The 12,756-nt window shown below is 37.0% G+C and overlaps 1 non-coding gene across 1 annotated transcript; it reads right to left on the bottom strand.

Moving 5' to 3' along the window:
• Positions 1-10,502: 10,502 nt before the first annotated feature.
• On the bottom strand, positions 10,503-10,610 carry LOC112760201 (small nucleolar RNA R71). The gene has a single exon (XR_003180653.1). It is a non-coding gene; the product is annotated as a small nucleolar RNA R71 (small nucleolar RNA).
• Positions 10,611-12,756: the final 2,146 nt, after the last annotated feature.

The raw sequence follows: 12,756 nt of genomic DNA, 5'->3' as shown, positions 1-12,756 counted from the left end.
CCTTTCCAATTCTCATGTTGTGGTTAGTGATAAGGATAGAGATCCTTGACCTCCAACCTTTACCAAGAACTTTTCAGCTATTAGTTTACTTGCCATTTATCTTTCTTGTTTCTTATCCCAAAAAAACCCCAAAATATCTCATAACCAATAACAAGAACACTTGATTGTAATTTCTAGGGAAAACGACCCGAGGTTTGAATACTTTAGTTTATAAATTTAGGGGTTTGTACCTGTGACAAACAAATTTTTGTATGAAAGGACTATTATTGTTGGTTTAGAAACTATACTTTACAACGACGATTTATTGTGAGTTCTAAACCGTCAAAAGTCCTCTCATCAAAATGGCGTCGTTGCCGGGGAGTTGCAATGGTGTTGTGTTATTGGTTATTGTACATATGTGAATATTGTGAATAGGTTGCTTGTTCGATTTAGTAGCTAGATTTTATCTCATTATTTTTGTGCTTTTTATTTTTTGTCTTTACTATCATGAATTCTCACTTTGGCTATGAGTTTGGTTCTAACTATGTTGTAGGCAATGAAAGCTACAATGAAGAGATGCATCAAGGATGGGACAACCAAAGGTGGGAGGAGCCATATGCATATGATCAATCCTCATGGCAACAACCTCCACCAATGCACTATGAAGAAGAGCCATTCCATGATGCATATCAATCCAATGGCTATGGTGAATCTCCTTGTGACTTTCAAGAACCACCACCATATGCCTATGAACCATATCCACAACATAACCCTCAACCATACTCACAAGCCCCTTCTTACCAACCACCTTTATATGACCCTAATCCATATCCACTATTCCAACAACCATATGAGCCATATGAACCACATAAGAGCCACCACCATTCCGACCCCAACATTTTCAAGAGCCACCCCCTCCATACTATTACCAAGATGAACCACCTCCAATGCATGAAAATTTTCAACCACAAGATGGATACTACTTTCAACCACAACCTCCTATGGAAGAATACTCATGTCCATCAATCCAAGAGCCATATGATCCTACTCATGATATCCAAGGGGAACAAGAGTTAAGGGATCGTCTCAAGGAAGCATTGGATCAATTTCAAGCAACCATAGAGTGTGTTATGTGATAAACTACTATTTTATAGTTTATCTTGTACTTAATTGAGTGGTTTTTATCAATTCTTTGCCCACTTATCCTTATTATTCGCATGTTTTACGTTTTCCTTCCTAATTTTGCGCTATGATTGAAAACATGCTTCTTTGGCCTTTAAATTACTAATATTAATCCTCTCTTATTACCATTCGATGCCTTGATATGTGTGTTAAGTAATTTCAGGATTTACAGGGCAGGAATGACTTGAAGGATGGAAAGGAAGCATACAAAAGTGGAAGGAATACAAGAAGTTGAAGGAACTGCAAAGTTGTCAGCCTGACCCTCTCGCACTAAAACGATCATAACTTGAGCTACAGAGGTCCAAAAGACGCGGTTCCAATTGCGTTGGAAAGCTAACGTTCGGGGCTTCAATTTGATATATAATGTGCCATAGTTGCCCTGAAGCTAAGTGACGCGAATGCGCGCTCCACGCGGACGCATCGCAGTGACAAAAATCAGCGTGGCAGATTTTTTCTTCAGCGATTTCTGGGCTGTTTTCGACCCAGTTTTCGGCCCAGAAAACACAGATTACAGGTTATAAAGTGGGAGAATCTATTCATTCATAATCATCAGCTCATACATTCACTTTTCATAATTTAGATGTAGTTTTTAGAGGGAGAGGTTCTCTCCTCTCTCTTAGGATTTAAGATTAGGATTCTTCTTAAAGGAATTAGGATTTCTTATTATTTCAACTTTATTATTTCAACTCACAATTTTTTCCGAGTTCCAGATTCAATGTTCCTTTAATTTATGTTTCTCTTTTACTTTTATATACTCTAATTCTTTTATTTGTATCTGACTTATGTTGCCCAATTGGCTTATGAACCCTTCATGTTAGGATTTTCTTTATTTGATATAAATTGAGGTATTTCAGATTTATGATTCTTATTTAGTTTTTTTTTTATATTCTTGGCTTTAATGATTAACTGGAGGCTCTTGAGTTATCGAACTTATTGTGATTGATTGTTATGTCTGCTAATTGAATTGAATTCCACTAACTCTAGTCTTTCCTTAGGAGTTGGCTAGGACTTGGGAATCTAACTAATTAGTCCACTTGACTTTCCCTTGCTTTCGTAAAGGTTAACTAAGTGGGATTAACTTCAATTCTCATAAGAATAACTAGGATAGGACTTCCGAATTTTCATACCTTGCCAAGAGTTTATTTTATAGTAATTTATTTATTTTACTTGTCATTTAAATTACTTGTTCCTTACTTTCAAAACCCCAATTTACAAAACTCATAACCAATAATAAGAACATACCTCCCTGCAATTCCTTGAGAAGACGACCCAAGGTTTGAATACTTCGGTTATCAATTTTTAAGGGGTTTGTTACTTGTGACAACCAAAACGTTTGTAAGAAAGGATGATTGCTTGGTTTAGAAACTATACTTGCAACGGGAATTTATTCTGAATTCTAAACCGTCAATCTTCTGTTCTTCAAAATGGTGCCGTTGCCGGGGAATTGCAAACGTGTGCCTTATTATTGGTTATTATAAATATTTGCTTTTTACTTGTTTATTTGTTTTTATTTTTGCTTTTTCATAAATTAAGAGGTTATTGGTTTTTATTTAGTTATTAAAAATTTTTCAAAAATTTGTTCTTCGTGTTCATCTTAACCTTCAAGTTGTTCTTAGTTCTTTTCTTCATTTTGATCTAAAAATTTTAAGTTTGGTGTCATTTTATTGTTTTTCTCTTTCCTCATTTAATTCAAAAATATCTTTTCTCTTATTTTTACTAAATTTTCGCAATTTGCAAAAAAAAAAAAATTCAGATTTCTATTTTAAAATTTTTATCTTATCTTATCTTAGTTTTAAATTTCAAAATTCAAATCATTTTCAAAAATCATATCTTTTTCAAAACCGTATCTTATCTTATTTCAAAATAAAATTTCAAATTTCAATATTTAAATTTTAAATTTCAAATTTCAAAATTCAAAAAATTCAAAATTTAATTTTCAAATTCAAAATTTAAATAACCTTTTAATTTAAATTTATTTTTATTTTTGTTTTTAATTTTTATTTGCTATTATGAGTTCTCACCCCCATTGCTTTGAGTTTGGTCCCAATGCTGTTGCAAGGAATGAAAATTATAACAGGAACATGCATCAAGGTCAAAACAATCAAAGATGGAAGGAGCCACGAGGATCTGATCAACCCTTTCGGCAACATCACCTTCCAAGATACCATGGACAATGACCATCCTACAATGCATGCCAAGCCAATAGATATGGTGGACCCTTGTAATTACCAGCAAGCTCCATCATATTCCAATGAACCACCTCCTCAAAATAGTTTTGGACCACCATACTCACAAGCCCCTTTCCACCATTCACCTCCATATGACCCTAACCCGTATCCACCATACCAACCACCTTATGAGCCAAATGAACCACACGCAAAACCACCCCCATTCCAACACAACTACTCTCATGAACTACTACCTCAATATACACCATCTCCTTATCATTATCAAGATGAACCACCTTCCTACCATGAACCCTTTCTCCCAACAAATGAACCCTCCTATCCACCCCAAACCTCCATGGAGAAAGCACTTACCGATCTAAACTCTACTATACAAGCTCTCGTCGCCCAAATCGGAGCACCAAATACCTTCAACAATCAACCCTCAAGCTCTAGTGCACTTCCTTTTCAACCACAGAATGATCTCTCCATGCCATCACCACCATCCATGGAAGAGCACCCACATCCATCAATCCAAGAGCAACATGATTCCAATGATGCTATTGACATGGAATAAGAGATAATGGATCATCTTCGCGAATCCATACTTCATAAGGAGCTAGAGGAGGCCCTAAAGGTGAAGGTAGTAAAGACCCTTGAAGTCGAAGGAGTGGTTGAAGAATTAGTGAAAGAAGACATCAAGGAGGAGTCTGATTTTGTCTTAGAGCAAGAGGAGGCCCAAAATGTGGAGATAGGAGAGACCCCTGAAGATGAAAGAATAGTTGAAAGGAGTTGTCATGGAAAGAAAATCATCAAGGATGAGTACGATTTTATATTAAAACTACTGGATAAAGCAGTAATTATTGAAGAGGAAGAAGTGGTCGAAGACTTCGGATATGCGGAACCTCCATGGGAAAGCTCAGTCATAGAACCCCCTTCTAAGGAGTTTGAATTTGTTGTCGAGGATGGTGTACAACCTCCAAGGCATATCATAGTTGAAGACTTGGAAGAGGTTGGTCAAGAGATAGAGATTAAAGAAGAAGAAGCACAGCCTCCCATGCCCTTGGTGAGCAATGAAGAAGAGATTGAATTGGAAGAAAGCTACCAAGAGGAAGAGGTTAATATTGAAGAAACTTGCAAAGAGGTAGAAGTTGTCAGAGAAGAGCACAAGGGAGTAGAGCTTGCAAATTCATTAGAAATACCTCCCCCTAAGTTGCCATCATCCTTCACAACATTCAAGTGGGTAAAACTCATATCCCTTAGCTTTCTAATTCCACTTGAATATGGGGTATTGGAGACGGATGGTCAACTTAGAGCTCTTTGTGGCATTAAGAGTAAGAGGAAGATGGTTAGTGGTTGGAGTTGTCAAGCAAGGTTCAACATGGTTATGTGATCAAATTTTAATTGCAAGGGTTGGTGTAAAGCTTAACAGACTGGGTCTAGGAAGTTGTTTGGCCGCTTTAGTGAGAATTCAAATTGCTTGCTACCCGGATGGAATCATAATGACCAACAAGAAGACGGGTGCAAAAGCAAGATTTGGGACCCCGGAATTCATTCTGGCAATCAACACTCTTGGGGCCTTGTCACTTGCTTTAACTTACTTGAAGGCTTTCTGCGCCTAGTTTGGGATCCCGGAGGCTGTTGGCATTCCAAACATTGGTGGAGATTTCTAGATGAATTCAAGCACAAGCCACCATAACAGGAAGCTCATCAAATGTCCAACTTAAGGACTTTAACTAAAAGTGCTAGGTGGGAGACAACCCACCATGGTATGATCGTTCCTTTTTCAATTTTAATTTTATTTCGTTTTGTTTGTTTTTAAAGTTTTATTCTATTTTATTGAACCTGGAATTATTCATAAAATCTATATCAGCATTGCATTTTGCATTCTGCATTTTTCATGCCTTTGGCACAAATTGATCCACACAACCGCGTCGTTGACGCGTCCGGGTCATGTGGGAAAAATGCCTCCCACGCGTCCGCGTCACCCACGCGAACGCGTGGCCCTGCAAATCAACGTAAAGGGGTGTATGGCAGAGAGTTATGATGGAGCTGGGCTGGGATGATGCTAGAAGCACCAGCCCTACCACGCGAACGCGTGCCCCACGCGTCCGCGTCCTTTTTAAAAAAAAGGCCATTCACGCGATCGCATCACCTACGCGACCGCGTCACCCAAAAATCTGGCGAAAAGAGTTTCGAATAGAGAGTTGCGCGAACGCGAGGCTGCACTCGCGCCAATCGCACAAATCAGGCCACTCGATCGCATGACCCACGCGTCCGCGTCACCTGACCTTATTGTGCACCACGCGACCGCGTCACTCACGCATCCACGTCGCCTGCGCCGCACAGCTTATCCAAATCAGCGCCAAAAATCTTATCTTTTCTTCCCCAATCCTAATTTTTCCTCCCTCCTTTCTTACTTACTTCTTCTTCCCTTCTTTCCCTTCTCATTCATCTTATCTTTCATTTTATTTTACTTAATTTAATTGCATACTTTCATTCATTGCATTATTTTCATTGGTGTTAGAAATTTATTTGGGTCATTATTTTCTATATTTTTGTGGATTATTAAAATGGTTTGACAATTATATATTACTTTTTAAAGGATTGCTTGCATGTTCAATTTAATACATTCAATAACTTATTTACCATGCATGCTATGTGTTTGTGAAAACGCCCGTATGGCATTGTGCACTATTTTTAGATTTCTTTTATTCTACTACTCTAAATGCTTGCTTTTCACAAAACCCTTTTTATATTTTATTACTTAAATATAATTGTTATTACAAACATGTTGTTAGTTTGAAAGACTTGGTAATCTAACTTGGATATTGAATGCTTGATCTATGCTACTCATGCCTTTGCCAGCATGCCAATAAACATCTTGCATTTAATTGTCATTACATGCACTTGCTATATTTCCTTTGATGAACCTTTCACATGTAGTCATGACCATGTGTTAACGTCATTCTTCTTTATTGTGCATTGATTACCACCTTTTCCGCTCTCTTCCTTGCTCTAACCCTTAGCTTTAAAAGTTACTTTCTTTTTCCCTTTTCAGGATGGCCACCAAGAAGGGTAAAGAGAAAGCTACTCCCAAACTACCGGCAAGGAAAGGAAAAAAAGGAGCACCAGCTGAGGAACCAACAAAACATCCATTTGCACATCTTAGCATGCACCGAGGACGGTGCAATCTTTAAGTGTGAGGAGGTCGATACCGACTTCCAGGGGTTAGTTACCCTCGTTCCAACATCAATACTCTATTTTCTTTATTAGTTCATTGTTACATTTACATGTTTAATTGCATGTTTGTTTGATTTATGCATTTAGTTACTACTTGGTTAAAGTAATAAATTTCTTTTTAGGACTTGATGAGCGGATAATTTATACGCTTTTTGGCATTGTTTTTACATAGTTTTCAGTATAATTTAGTTAGTTTTTAGTATATTTTTATTAGTTTTTAATTAAAATTCACATTTCTGGACTTTACTATAAGTTTATGTGTTTTTCTATGATTTCAGGTACTTTCTGGCTGAAATTGAGGGACTTGAGCAAAAATCAGATTCAGAGGTTGAAGAAGGACTGCAGATGCTGTTGGATTCTGACCTCCCTGCACTCAAAGTAGATTTTCTCGAGCTACAAAACTCCAAATGGTGCGCTCTCAATTGCGTTGGAAATTAGACATCCAGGGATTTCCAGCAATATATAATAGTCCATACTTTGCCCGAGTTTAGACGATGCAAATAGGCATTCAACGCCAGTTCCATGCTGCATTCTGGAGTTAAACGCTATAAACAGGTTGCAAAGTGGAGTTAAGTGCCAGAAACAGGTTACAAACTGGCGTTCAACTCCAAGAGAAGCCTCTACACCTGAAAAGCTCAATGCTCAACCCAAGCACACACCAAGTGGGCCCCAGAAGTGGATTTCTGCATCATTTACTCATTTTTGTAAACCCTAGTAACTAGTTTAGTATAAATAGGACTTTTTACTATTGTATTTACATCTTCAGATCTATCTTTGGATTATCTTTTGATCCTTTTATCACGTTTGGGGGCTGGCCATTTGGCCATGCCTGAACCTTGATCACTTATGTATTTTCAACGGTAGAGTTTCTACACACCATAGATTAAGGTGTGGAACTCTGCTTTTCCTCATGAATTAATACAAAGTACTACTATTTTTCTATTCAATTCAAGCTTATTCCTTCTCTAAGATATCCATTCGCACCCAAGAACATGATGAATGTGATGATTATGTGATGCTCATCATCATTCTCACCTATGAACGCGTGCCTGACAAACACTTCCGTTCTACATGCAAACAAGCTAGAATGAGTATCTCTTAGATATCTAATACAGTGGACCGAGTCCGAGATATTAGAATCTTCGTGGTATAAGTTAGAACCCATGGACAGCCATTCTTGAGATCCGAAAAGTCTAAACCTTGTATGTGGTATTCCGAGTAGGATATGGGAAAGGATGGCTGTGACGAGCTTCAAACTCACGAGTGCTGGGCATAGTGACAGATGCAAAAGGATAGTAAATCCTATTCCAGTATGATCGAGAACCGACAGATGATTAGCCATGCAGTGACAGCGCATTGGACCATTTTCACATAGAGGATAGGATGTAGCCATTGACAACGGTGATGCCCTACATAAAGCTTGCCATGGAAAGGAGTAGGAATGATTAGATGAAGACAGCAAGAAAGCAGAGGTTCAGAGGAACGAAAGCATCTCTATACGCTTATCTGAAATTCTCACAAATGAATTACATAAGTATCTCTATCCCAGTTTATATTTTATTTATGTTTTTATTATCAATTCACCATAACCATTTGAATCCGCCTGACTGAGATTTACAAGGTGACCATAGCTTACTTCAAGCCGACAATCTCCGTGGGATCGACCCTTACTCACGTAAGGTTTATTACTTGGACGACCCAGTGCACTTGCTGGTTAGTTGTATCGAAATTGTGAAAAAGAACTAAAATTATGAACGTGCGTATTAAGGTTCTAGCGCCGTTACCAAGGAATGAACGATCACGATTTTGTGCACCAAGTTTTTGGCACCGTTGCCGGGGATTGTTCGAGTTTGGACAACTGACGGTTCATCTTGTTGCTCAGATTAGGTAATTTTATTTTATTTTTAAGCTTTTTATTTCTTATTTTAGAAAATAATACAAAAAAAATTTTTTTCTTCTTTGTTCTTCCTAAAATAATTTTCGAAAAAAAAACCAAAAAAAATTTCTTATAAAATCGTAAAATCAAAAATAATTTGATGTTTCTTGTTTGAGTCTAGAGTCAAATTTTAAGTTTGGTGTCAATTGCATGTTTTAACTTTTCCCTAAAAATTTTTGAAAACTCATGCATGGTGTTCTTCATGATATTCAAGTTGTTCTTGGTAAGTCTTCTTGTTTGATCTTTAAAATTTCTTGTTTTGTGTCTTTTCTTGTTTTCCATATGCATTTTTGAATTATTAGTGTCTAAAGTTTGAAAATTTCTAAGTTTGGTGTCTTGCATGTTTTTCTTTTCTTAAAAATTTTCAAAAATAAGTCTTGATGTTCATCTTGATCTTCAAGGTGTTCTTGGTGTTCATCTTGACATTCAAAGTGTTCTTGCATGCATCAATTGTTTTGATCCAAAATTTTCATCCATTGAGTCTTTTTCATGTTTTTCTCTTCCATCATTATAAATTCAAAAATAAAAAAAATATCCTTCCCTTATTCTCTCATAAATTTTCGAAAATTTGAGTTGACTTTTTCAAAACATTTTAAAATTTAGTTGTTTCTTATGAGTCAAGTCAAATTTTCAATTTAATAACCTTATCTTTTTCAAATCATTTTCAAAAAAATCAAATCTTTTTCATTTTTGTTTCATAATTTTCAAAAATTTCAAATTAACTTTCAAAAATATTTTTTTATTTTGTTCATAATTTCAAAATCTTTACTAACCATTAATGTGATCGATTCAAAAAGTTTTTAAGTTTGTTACTTGCCTAGTAAGAAAGGTTCAATCGTTAAACTCTAGAATCATATCTTTTTAGTTTCTTGTTAGTCAAGTAATCAACTTTGATTTTCAAAATCAAATCATTTTAAATTTCTTTTTCAAATCTTTTTCAAAATAAGTTTCAATCACATCTTTTTCAAAATCAATTTCAAAATATTTTCTAACTTCTTATCTTTTCAAAAATTGATTTTCAAATTTTTTCAATTAATTTTATCTTTTTGTTTGATTCTTATCTTTTTCCAAACTACCTAACTAATTCTCTCTCTAATTTTCGAAAATCACCTTCCTCTTTTTCAAAATTCCTTTTTAATTAACTAATTGAATTAAATTTTAATTTAATTTCAATTTTCTTTTTAAAAAAATTTCGAATTATAACTTTAATTTTAAATTAAAAAAAACAAAAATATTTTTCTTTCCTTTTCAATTATTTTCGAAAATTCTTCCCCTTTCTCATCTCTTTCTGATTATTTTATTTATTTACTAACACTCCTCTTCATCTAAGAATTCGAACCCACTCCTCATCCCTGTGTTTGGATTCTCCTTCTTCTATTCTTATCTTCTTCTACTCACATAAAGGAATCTCTATACTGTGACATAGAGGATTCCATATTTTCTTTTCTGTTTTCTTCTTTTTTCATATGAGCAGGAACAAGGATAAGAACATTCTTGTTGAAGCTGATCCTGAACCTGAAAGAACTTTGAAGAGGAAGCTAAAGGAAGCTAAAGTACAACTCTCTGGAGAAAATCTGACAGAAATTTTCGAAAAAGAAGAAAACATGGCCGAAAACAATAACAATGCAAGGAAGATGCTTGGTGACTTTACTACACCAAATTCCAATTTACATGGAAGAAGCATCTCAATCCCTGCCATTGGAGCAAACAATTTTGAGCTAAAGCCTCAATTAGTTTCTCTGATTCAACAGAACTGCAAGTTCCATGGACTTCCATCAGAAGATCCTTTTCAGTTCTTAACTGAATTCTTGCAGATCTATGATACTGTTAAGACCAATGGGGTTGATCCCGAGGTCTACAGGCTTATGCTTTTCCCATTTTCTATAAGAGACAGAGCTAGAGTATGGTTGGACTCTCAACCTAAAGATAGCCTAAACTCTTGGGATAAGCTGGTCATGGCTTTCTTAGCCAAGTTCTTTCCTCCTCAAAAGCTTAGTAAGCTTAGAGTGGATGTTCAAACCTTCAAACAAAAGGAAGGTGAATCCCTCTATGAAGCTTGGGAGAGATATAAGGAACTGACCAAAAAGTGTCCTTCTGACATGCTTTCAGAATGGACCATCCTGGATATATTCTATGATGGTCTGTCTGAGCTATCAAAGATGTCACTGGACCATTCTGCAGGTGGATCCATTTACCTAAAGAAAACGCCTGCAGAAGCTCAAGAACTCATTGACATGGTTGTAAATAACCAGTTCATGTACACTTCTGAAAGGAATCCTGTGAGTAATGGGACGCCTCAGAGGAAGGGAGTTCTTGAAATTGAAACTCTGAATGCCATATTGGCTCAGAATAAAATATTGACTCAGCAAGTCAATATGATCACTCAGAGTCTGAATAGATTGAAGGAATCATCCAACAGTACTAAAGAGGCATCTTCTGAAGAAGAAGCTTATGATCCTGAGAACCCTGCAATAGCAGAGGTGAATTACATGGGGGAACCCTATGGAAACACCTATAATCCCTCATGGAGAAATCATCTAAATTTCTCATGGAAGGATCAACAAAAGCCTCAACAAGGCTTTAATAATGGTGGAAGAAACAGGTTTAGCAATAGCAAGCCTTTTCCATTATCCACTCAGCAACAGACAGAGAATTCTGAGCAGAATCCATCTAGCTTAGCAAATATAGTCTCTGATCTATCTAAGGCCACTTTAAGTTTCTTGAATGAAACAAGGTCCTCCATTAGAAATCTGGAGGCACAAGTGGGCCAGCTGAGTAAAAGAGTCACTGAAACCCCTTCTAGTACTCTCCCAAGTAATACAGAAGAAAACCCAAAAAGAGAGTGCAAGGCCATAGCCTTACATGATGTGGCCGAACCCAAAGAGGAAGAGGAGAACGTGAATCCTAGTGAGGAAGACCTCCTGGGACATTCAGTGACCAATAAGGAGTTTCCCTTTGAGGAACCAAAGTAATATGAGGCTCATCTAGAGACCATAGAGATTCCATTGAACCTTCTTCTGCCCTTCATGAGCTCTGATGAGTATTCTTCTTCTGAAAAGGATGAAGACATTACTGAAGAGCAAGTTGCTAAGTACCTTGGTGCAATCATGAAGCTGAATGCCAAATTATTTGGTAATGAGACTTGGAAAGATGAACCTCCCTTGCTCACCAATGAACTAAATGCATTGGATAGGCAGAAATTACCTCAAAAGAAACAGGATCCAGGCAAATTCTTAATATTCTGTACCATAGGCACCATGACCTTTGAGAAGGCTCTGTGTGACCTGGGGTCAAGAATAAACTTAATGCCACTCTCTGTAATAGAGAAACTTGGGATCTTTGAGGTGCAAGCTGCCAGAATCTCATTAGAGATGGCAGAAAACTCAAGAAAATAGGCTTATGGACAAGTAGAGGACGTGTTAGTAAAGGTTGAAGGCCTTTACATCCCTGTTGATTTCTTAATCCTAGACACTGGGAAGGATGAGGATAAATCCTTCATCCTTGGAAGACCCTTCCTAGCCACAACAAGAGCTATGATTGATGTGGATAGAGGAGAGTTGGTCCTCCAACTGAATGAGGATAACCTTGTGTTTAAAACTCAAGGATCTCCTTCTATAACCATGGAGAGGAAGCATGAAAAGCTTCTCTCACTGCAGAGTCAACCAAAGCCCCCAAAGTCAAACTCTAAGTTTGGTGTTGGGAGGCCACAACCAAACTCTAAGTTTGGTGTTGAACCCCCACATTCAAACTCTATGTTTGGTGTTGGGAGGTTCCAACAATGCTCTGAACATCTGTAAGGCTCCATGAGAGCTCACTGTCAAGCTATTGACATTAAAGAAGTGCTTGTTGGGAGGCAACCCAATGTTATTTAATCATATCTATTTTATTTTTATTTTTGTTATTTCGTATTTTATTAGGTTGATGATCATGTGAAATCACAAAAACCTACTGAAAAATGAAAAATAGCATTGAAAACAACACACCCTAGAGGAGAGCAGTCTGGCGTTTAAACGCCATAAACAAGCATCTGTCTGGCATTTAACGCTAGAAACAGGCACCAAGCTGGCGTTTAACACCAGAAATAAGCATCTACCTGGCGTTAAATGCCAGAAACAAGCTACATTTGGGCGTTTAACGCCAAAAACAGGCAGCAGTCTGGCGTTAAACGCCAGGATTGCACAGCAAGGGCGTTTTACACGCCTAATTGGAGCAGGGATGTTAAATCCTTGACCCCACTGGATCTGTGGACCC

Source organism: Arachis hypogaea, chromosome 16 (genome assembly GCF_003086295.3).
Source record: "Arachis hypogaea cultivar Tifrunner chromosome 16, arahy.Tifrunner.gnm2.J5K5, whole genome shotgun sequence".
NCBI lineage: Eukaryota > Viridiplantae > Streptophyta > Magnoliopsida > Fabales > Fabaceae > Arachis > Arachis hypogaea.
This window is presented reverse-complemented; position numbering and strand designations above follow the sequence as displayed.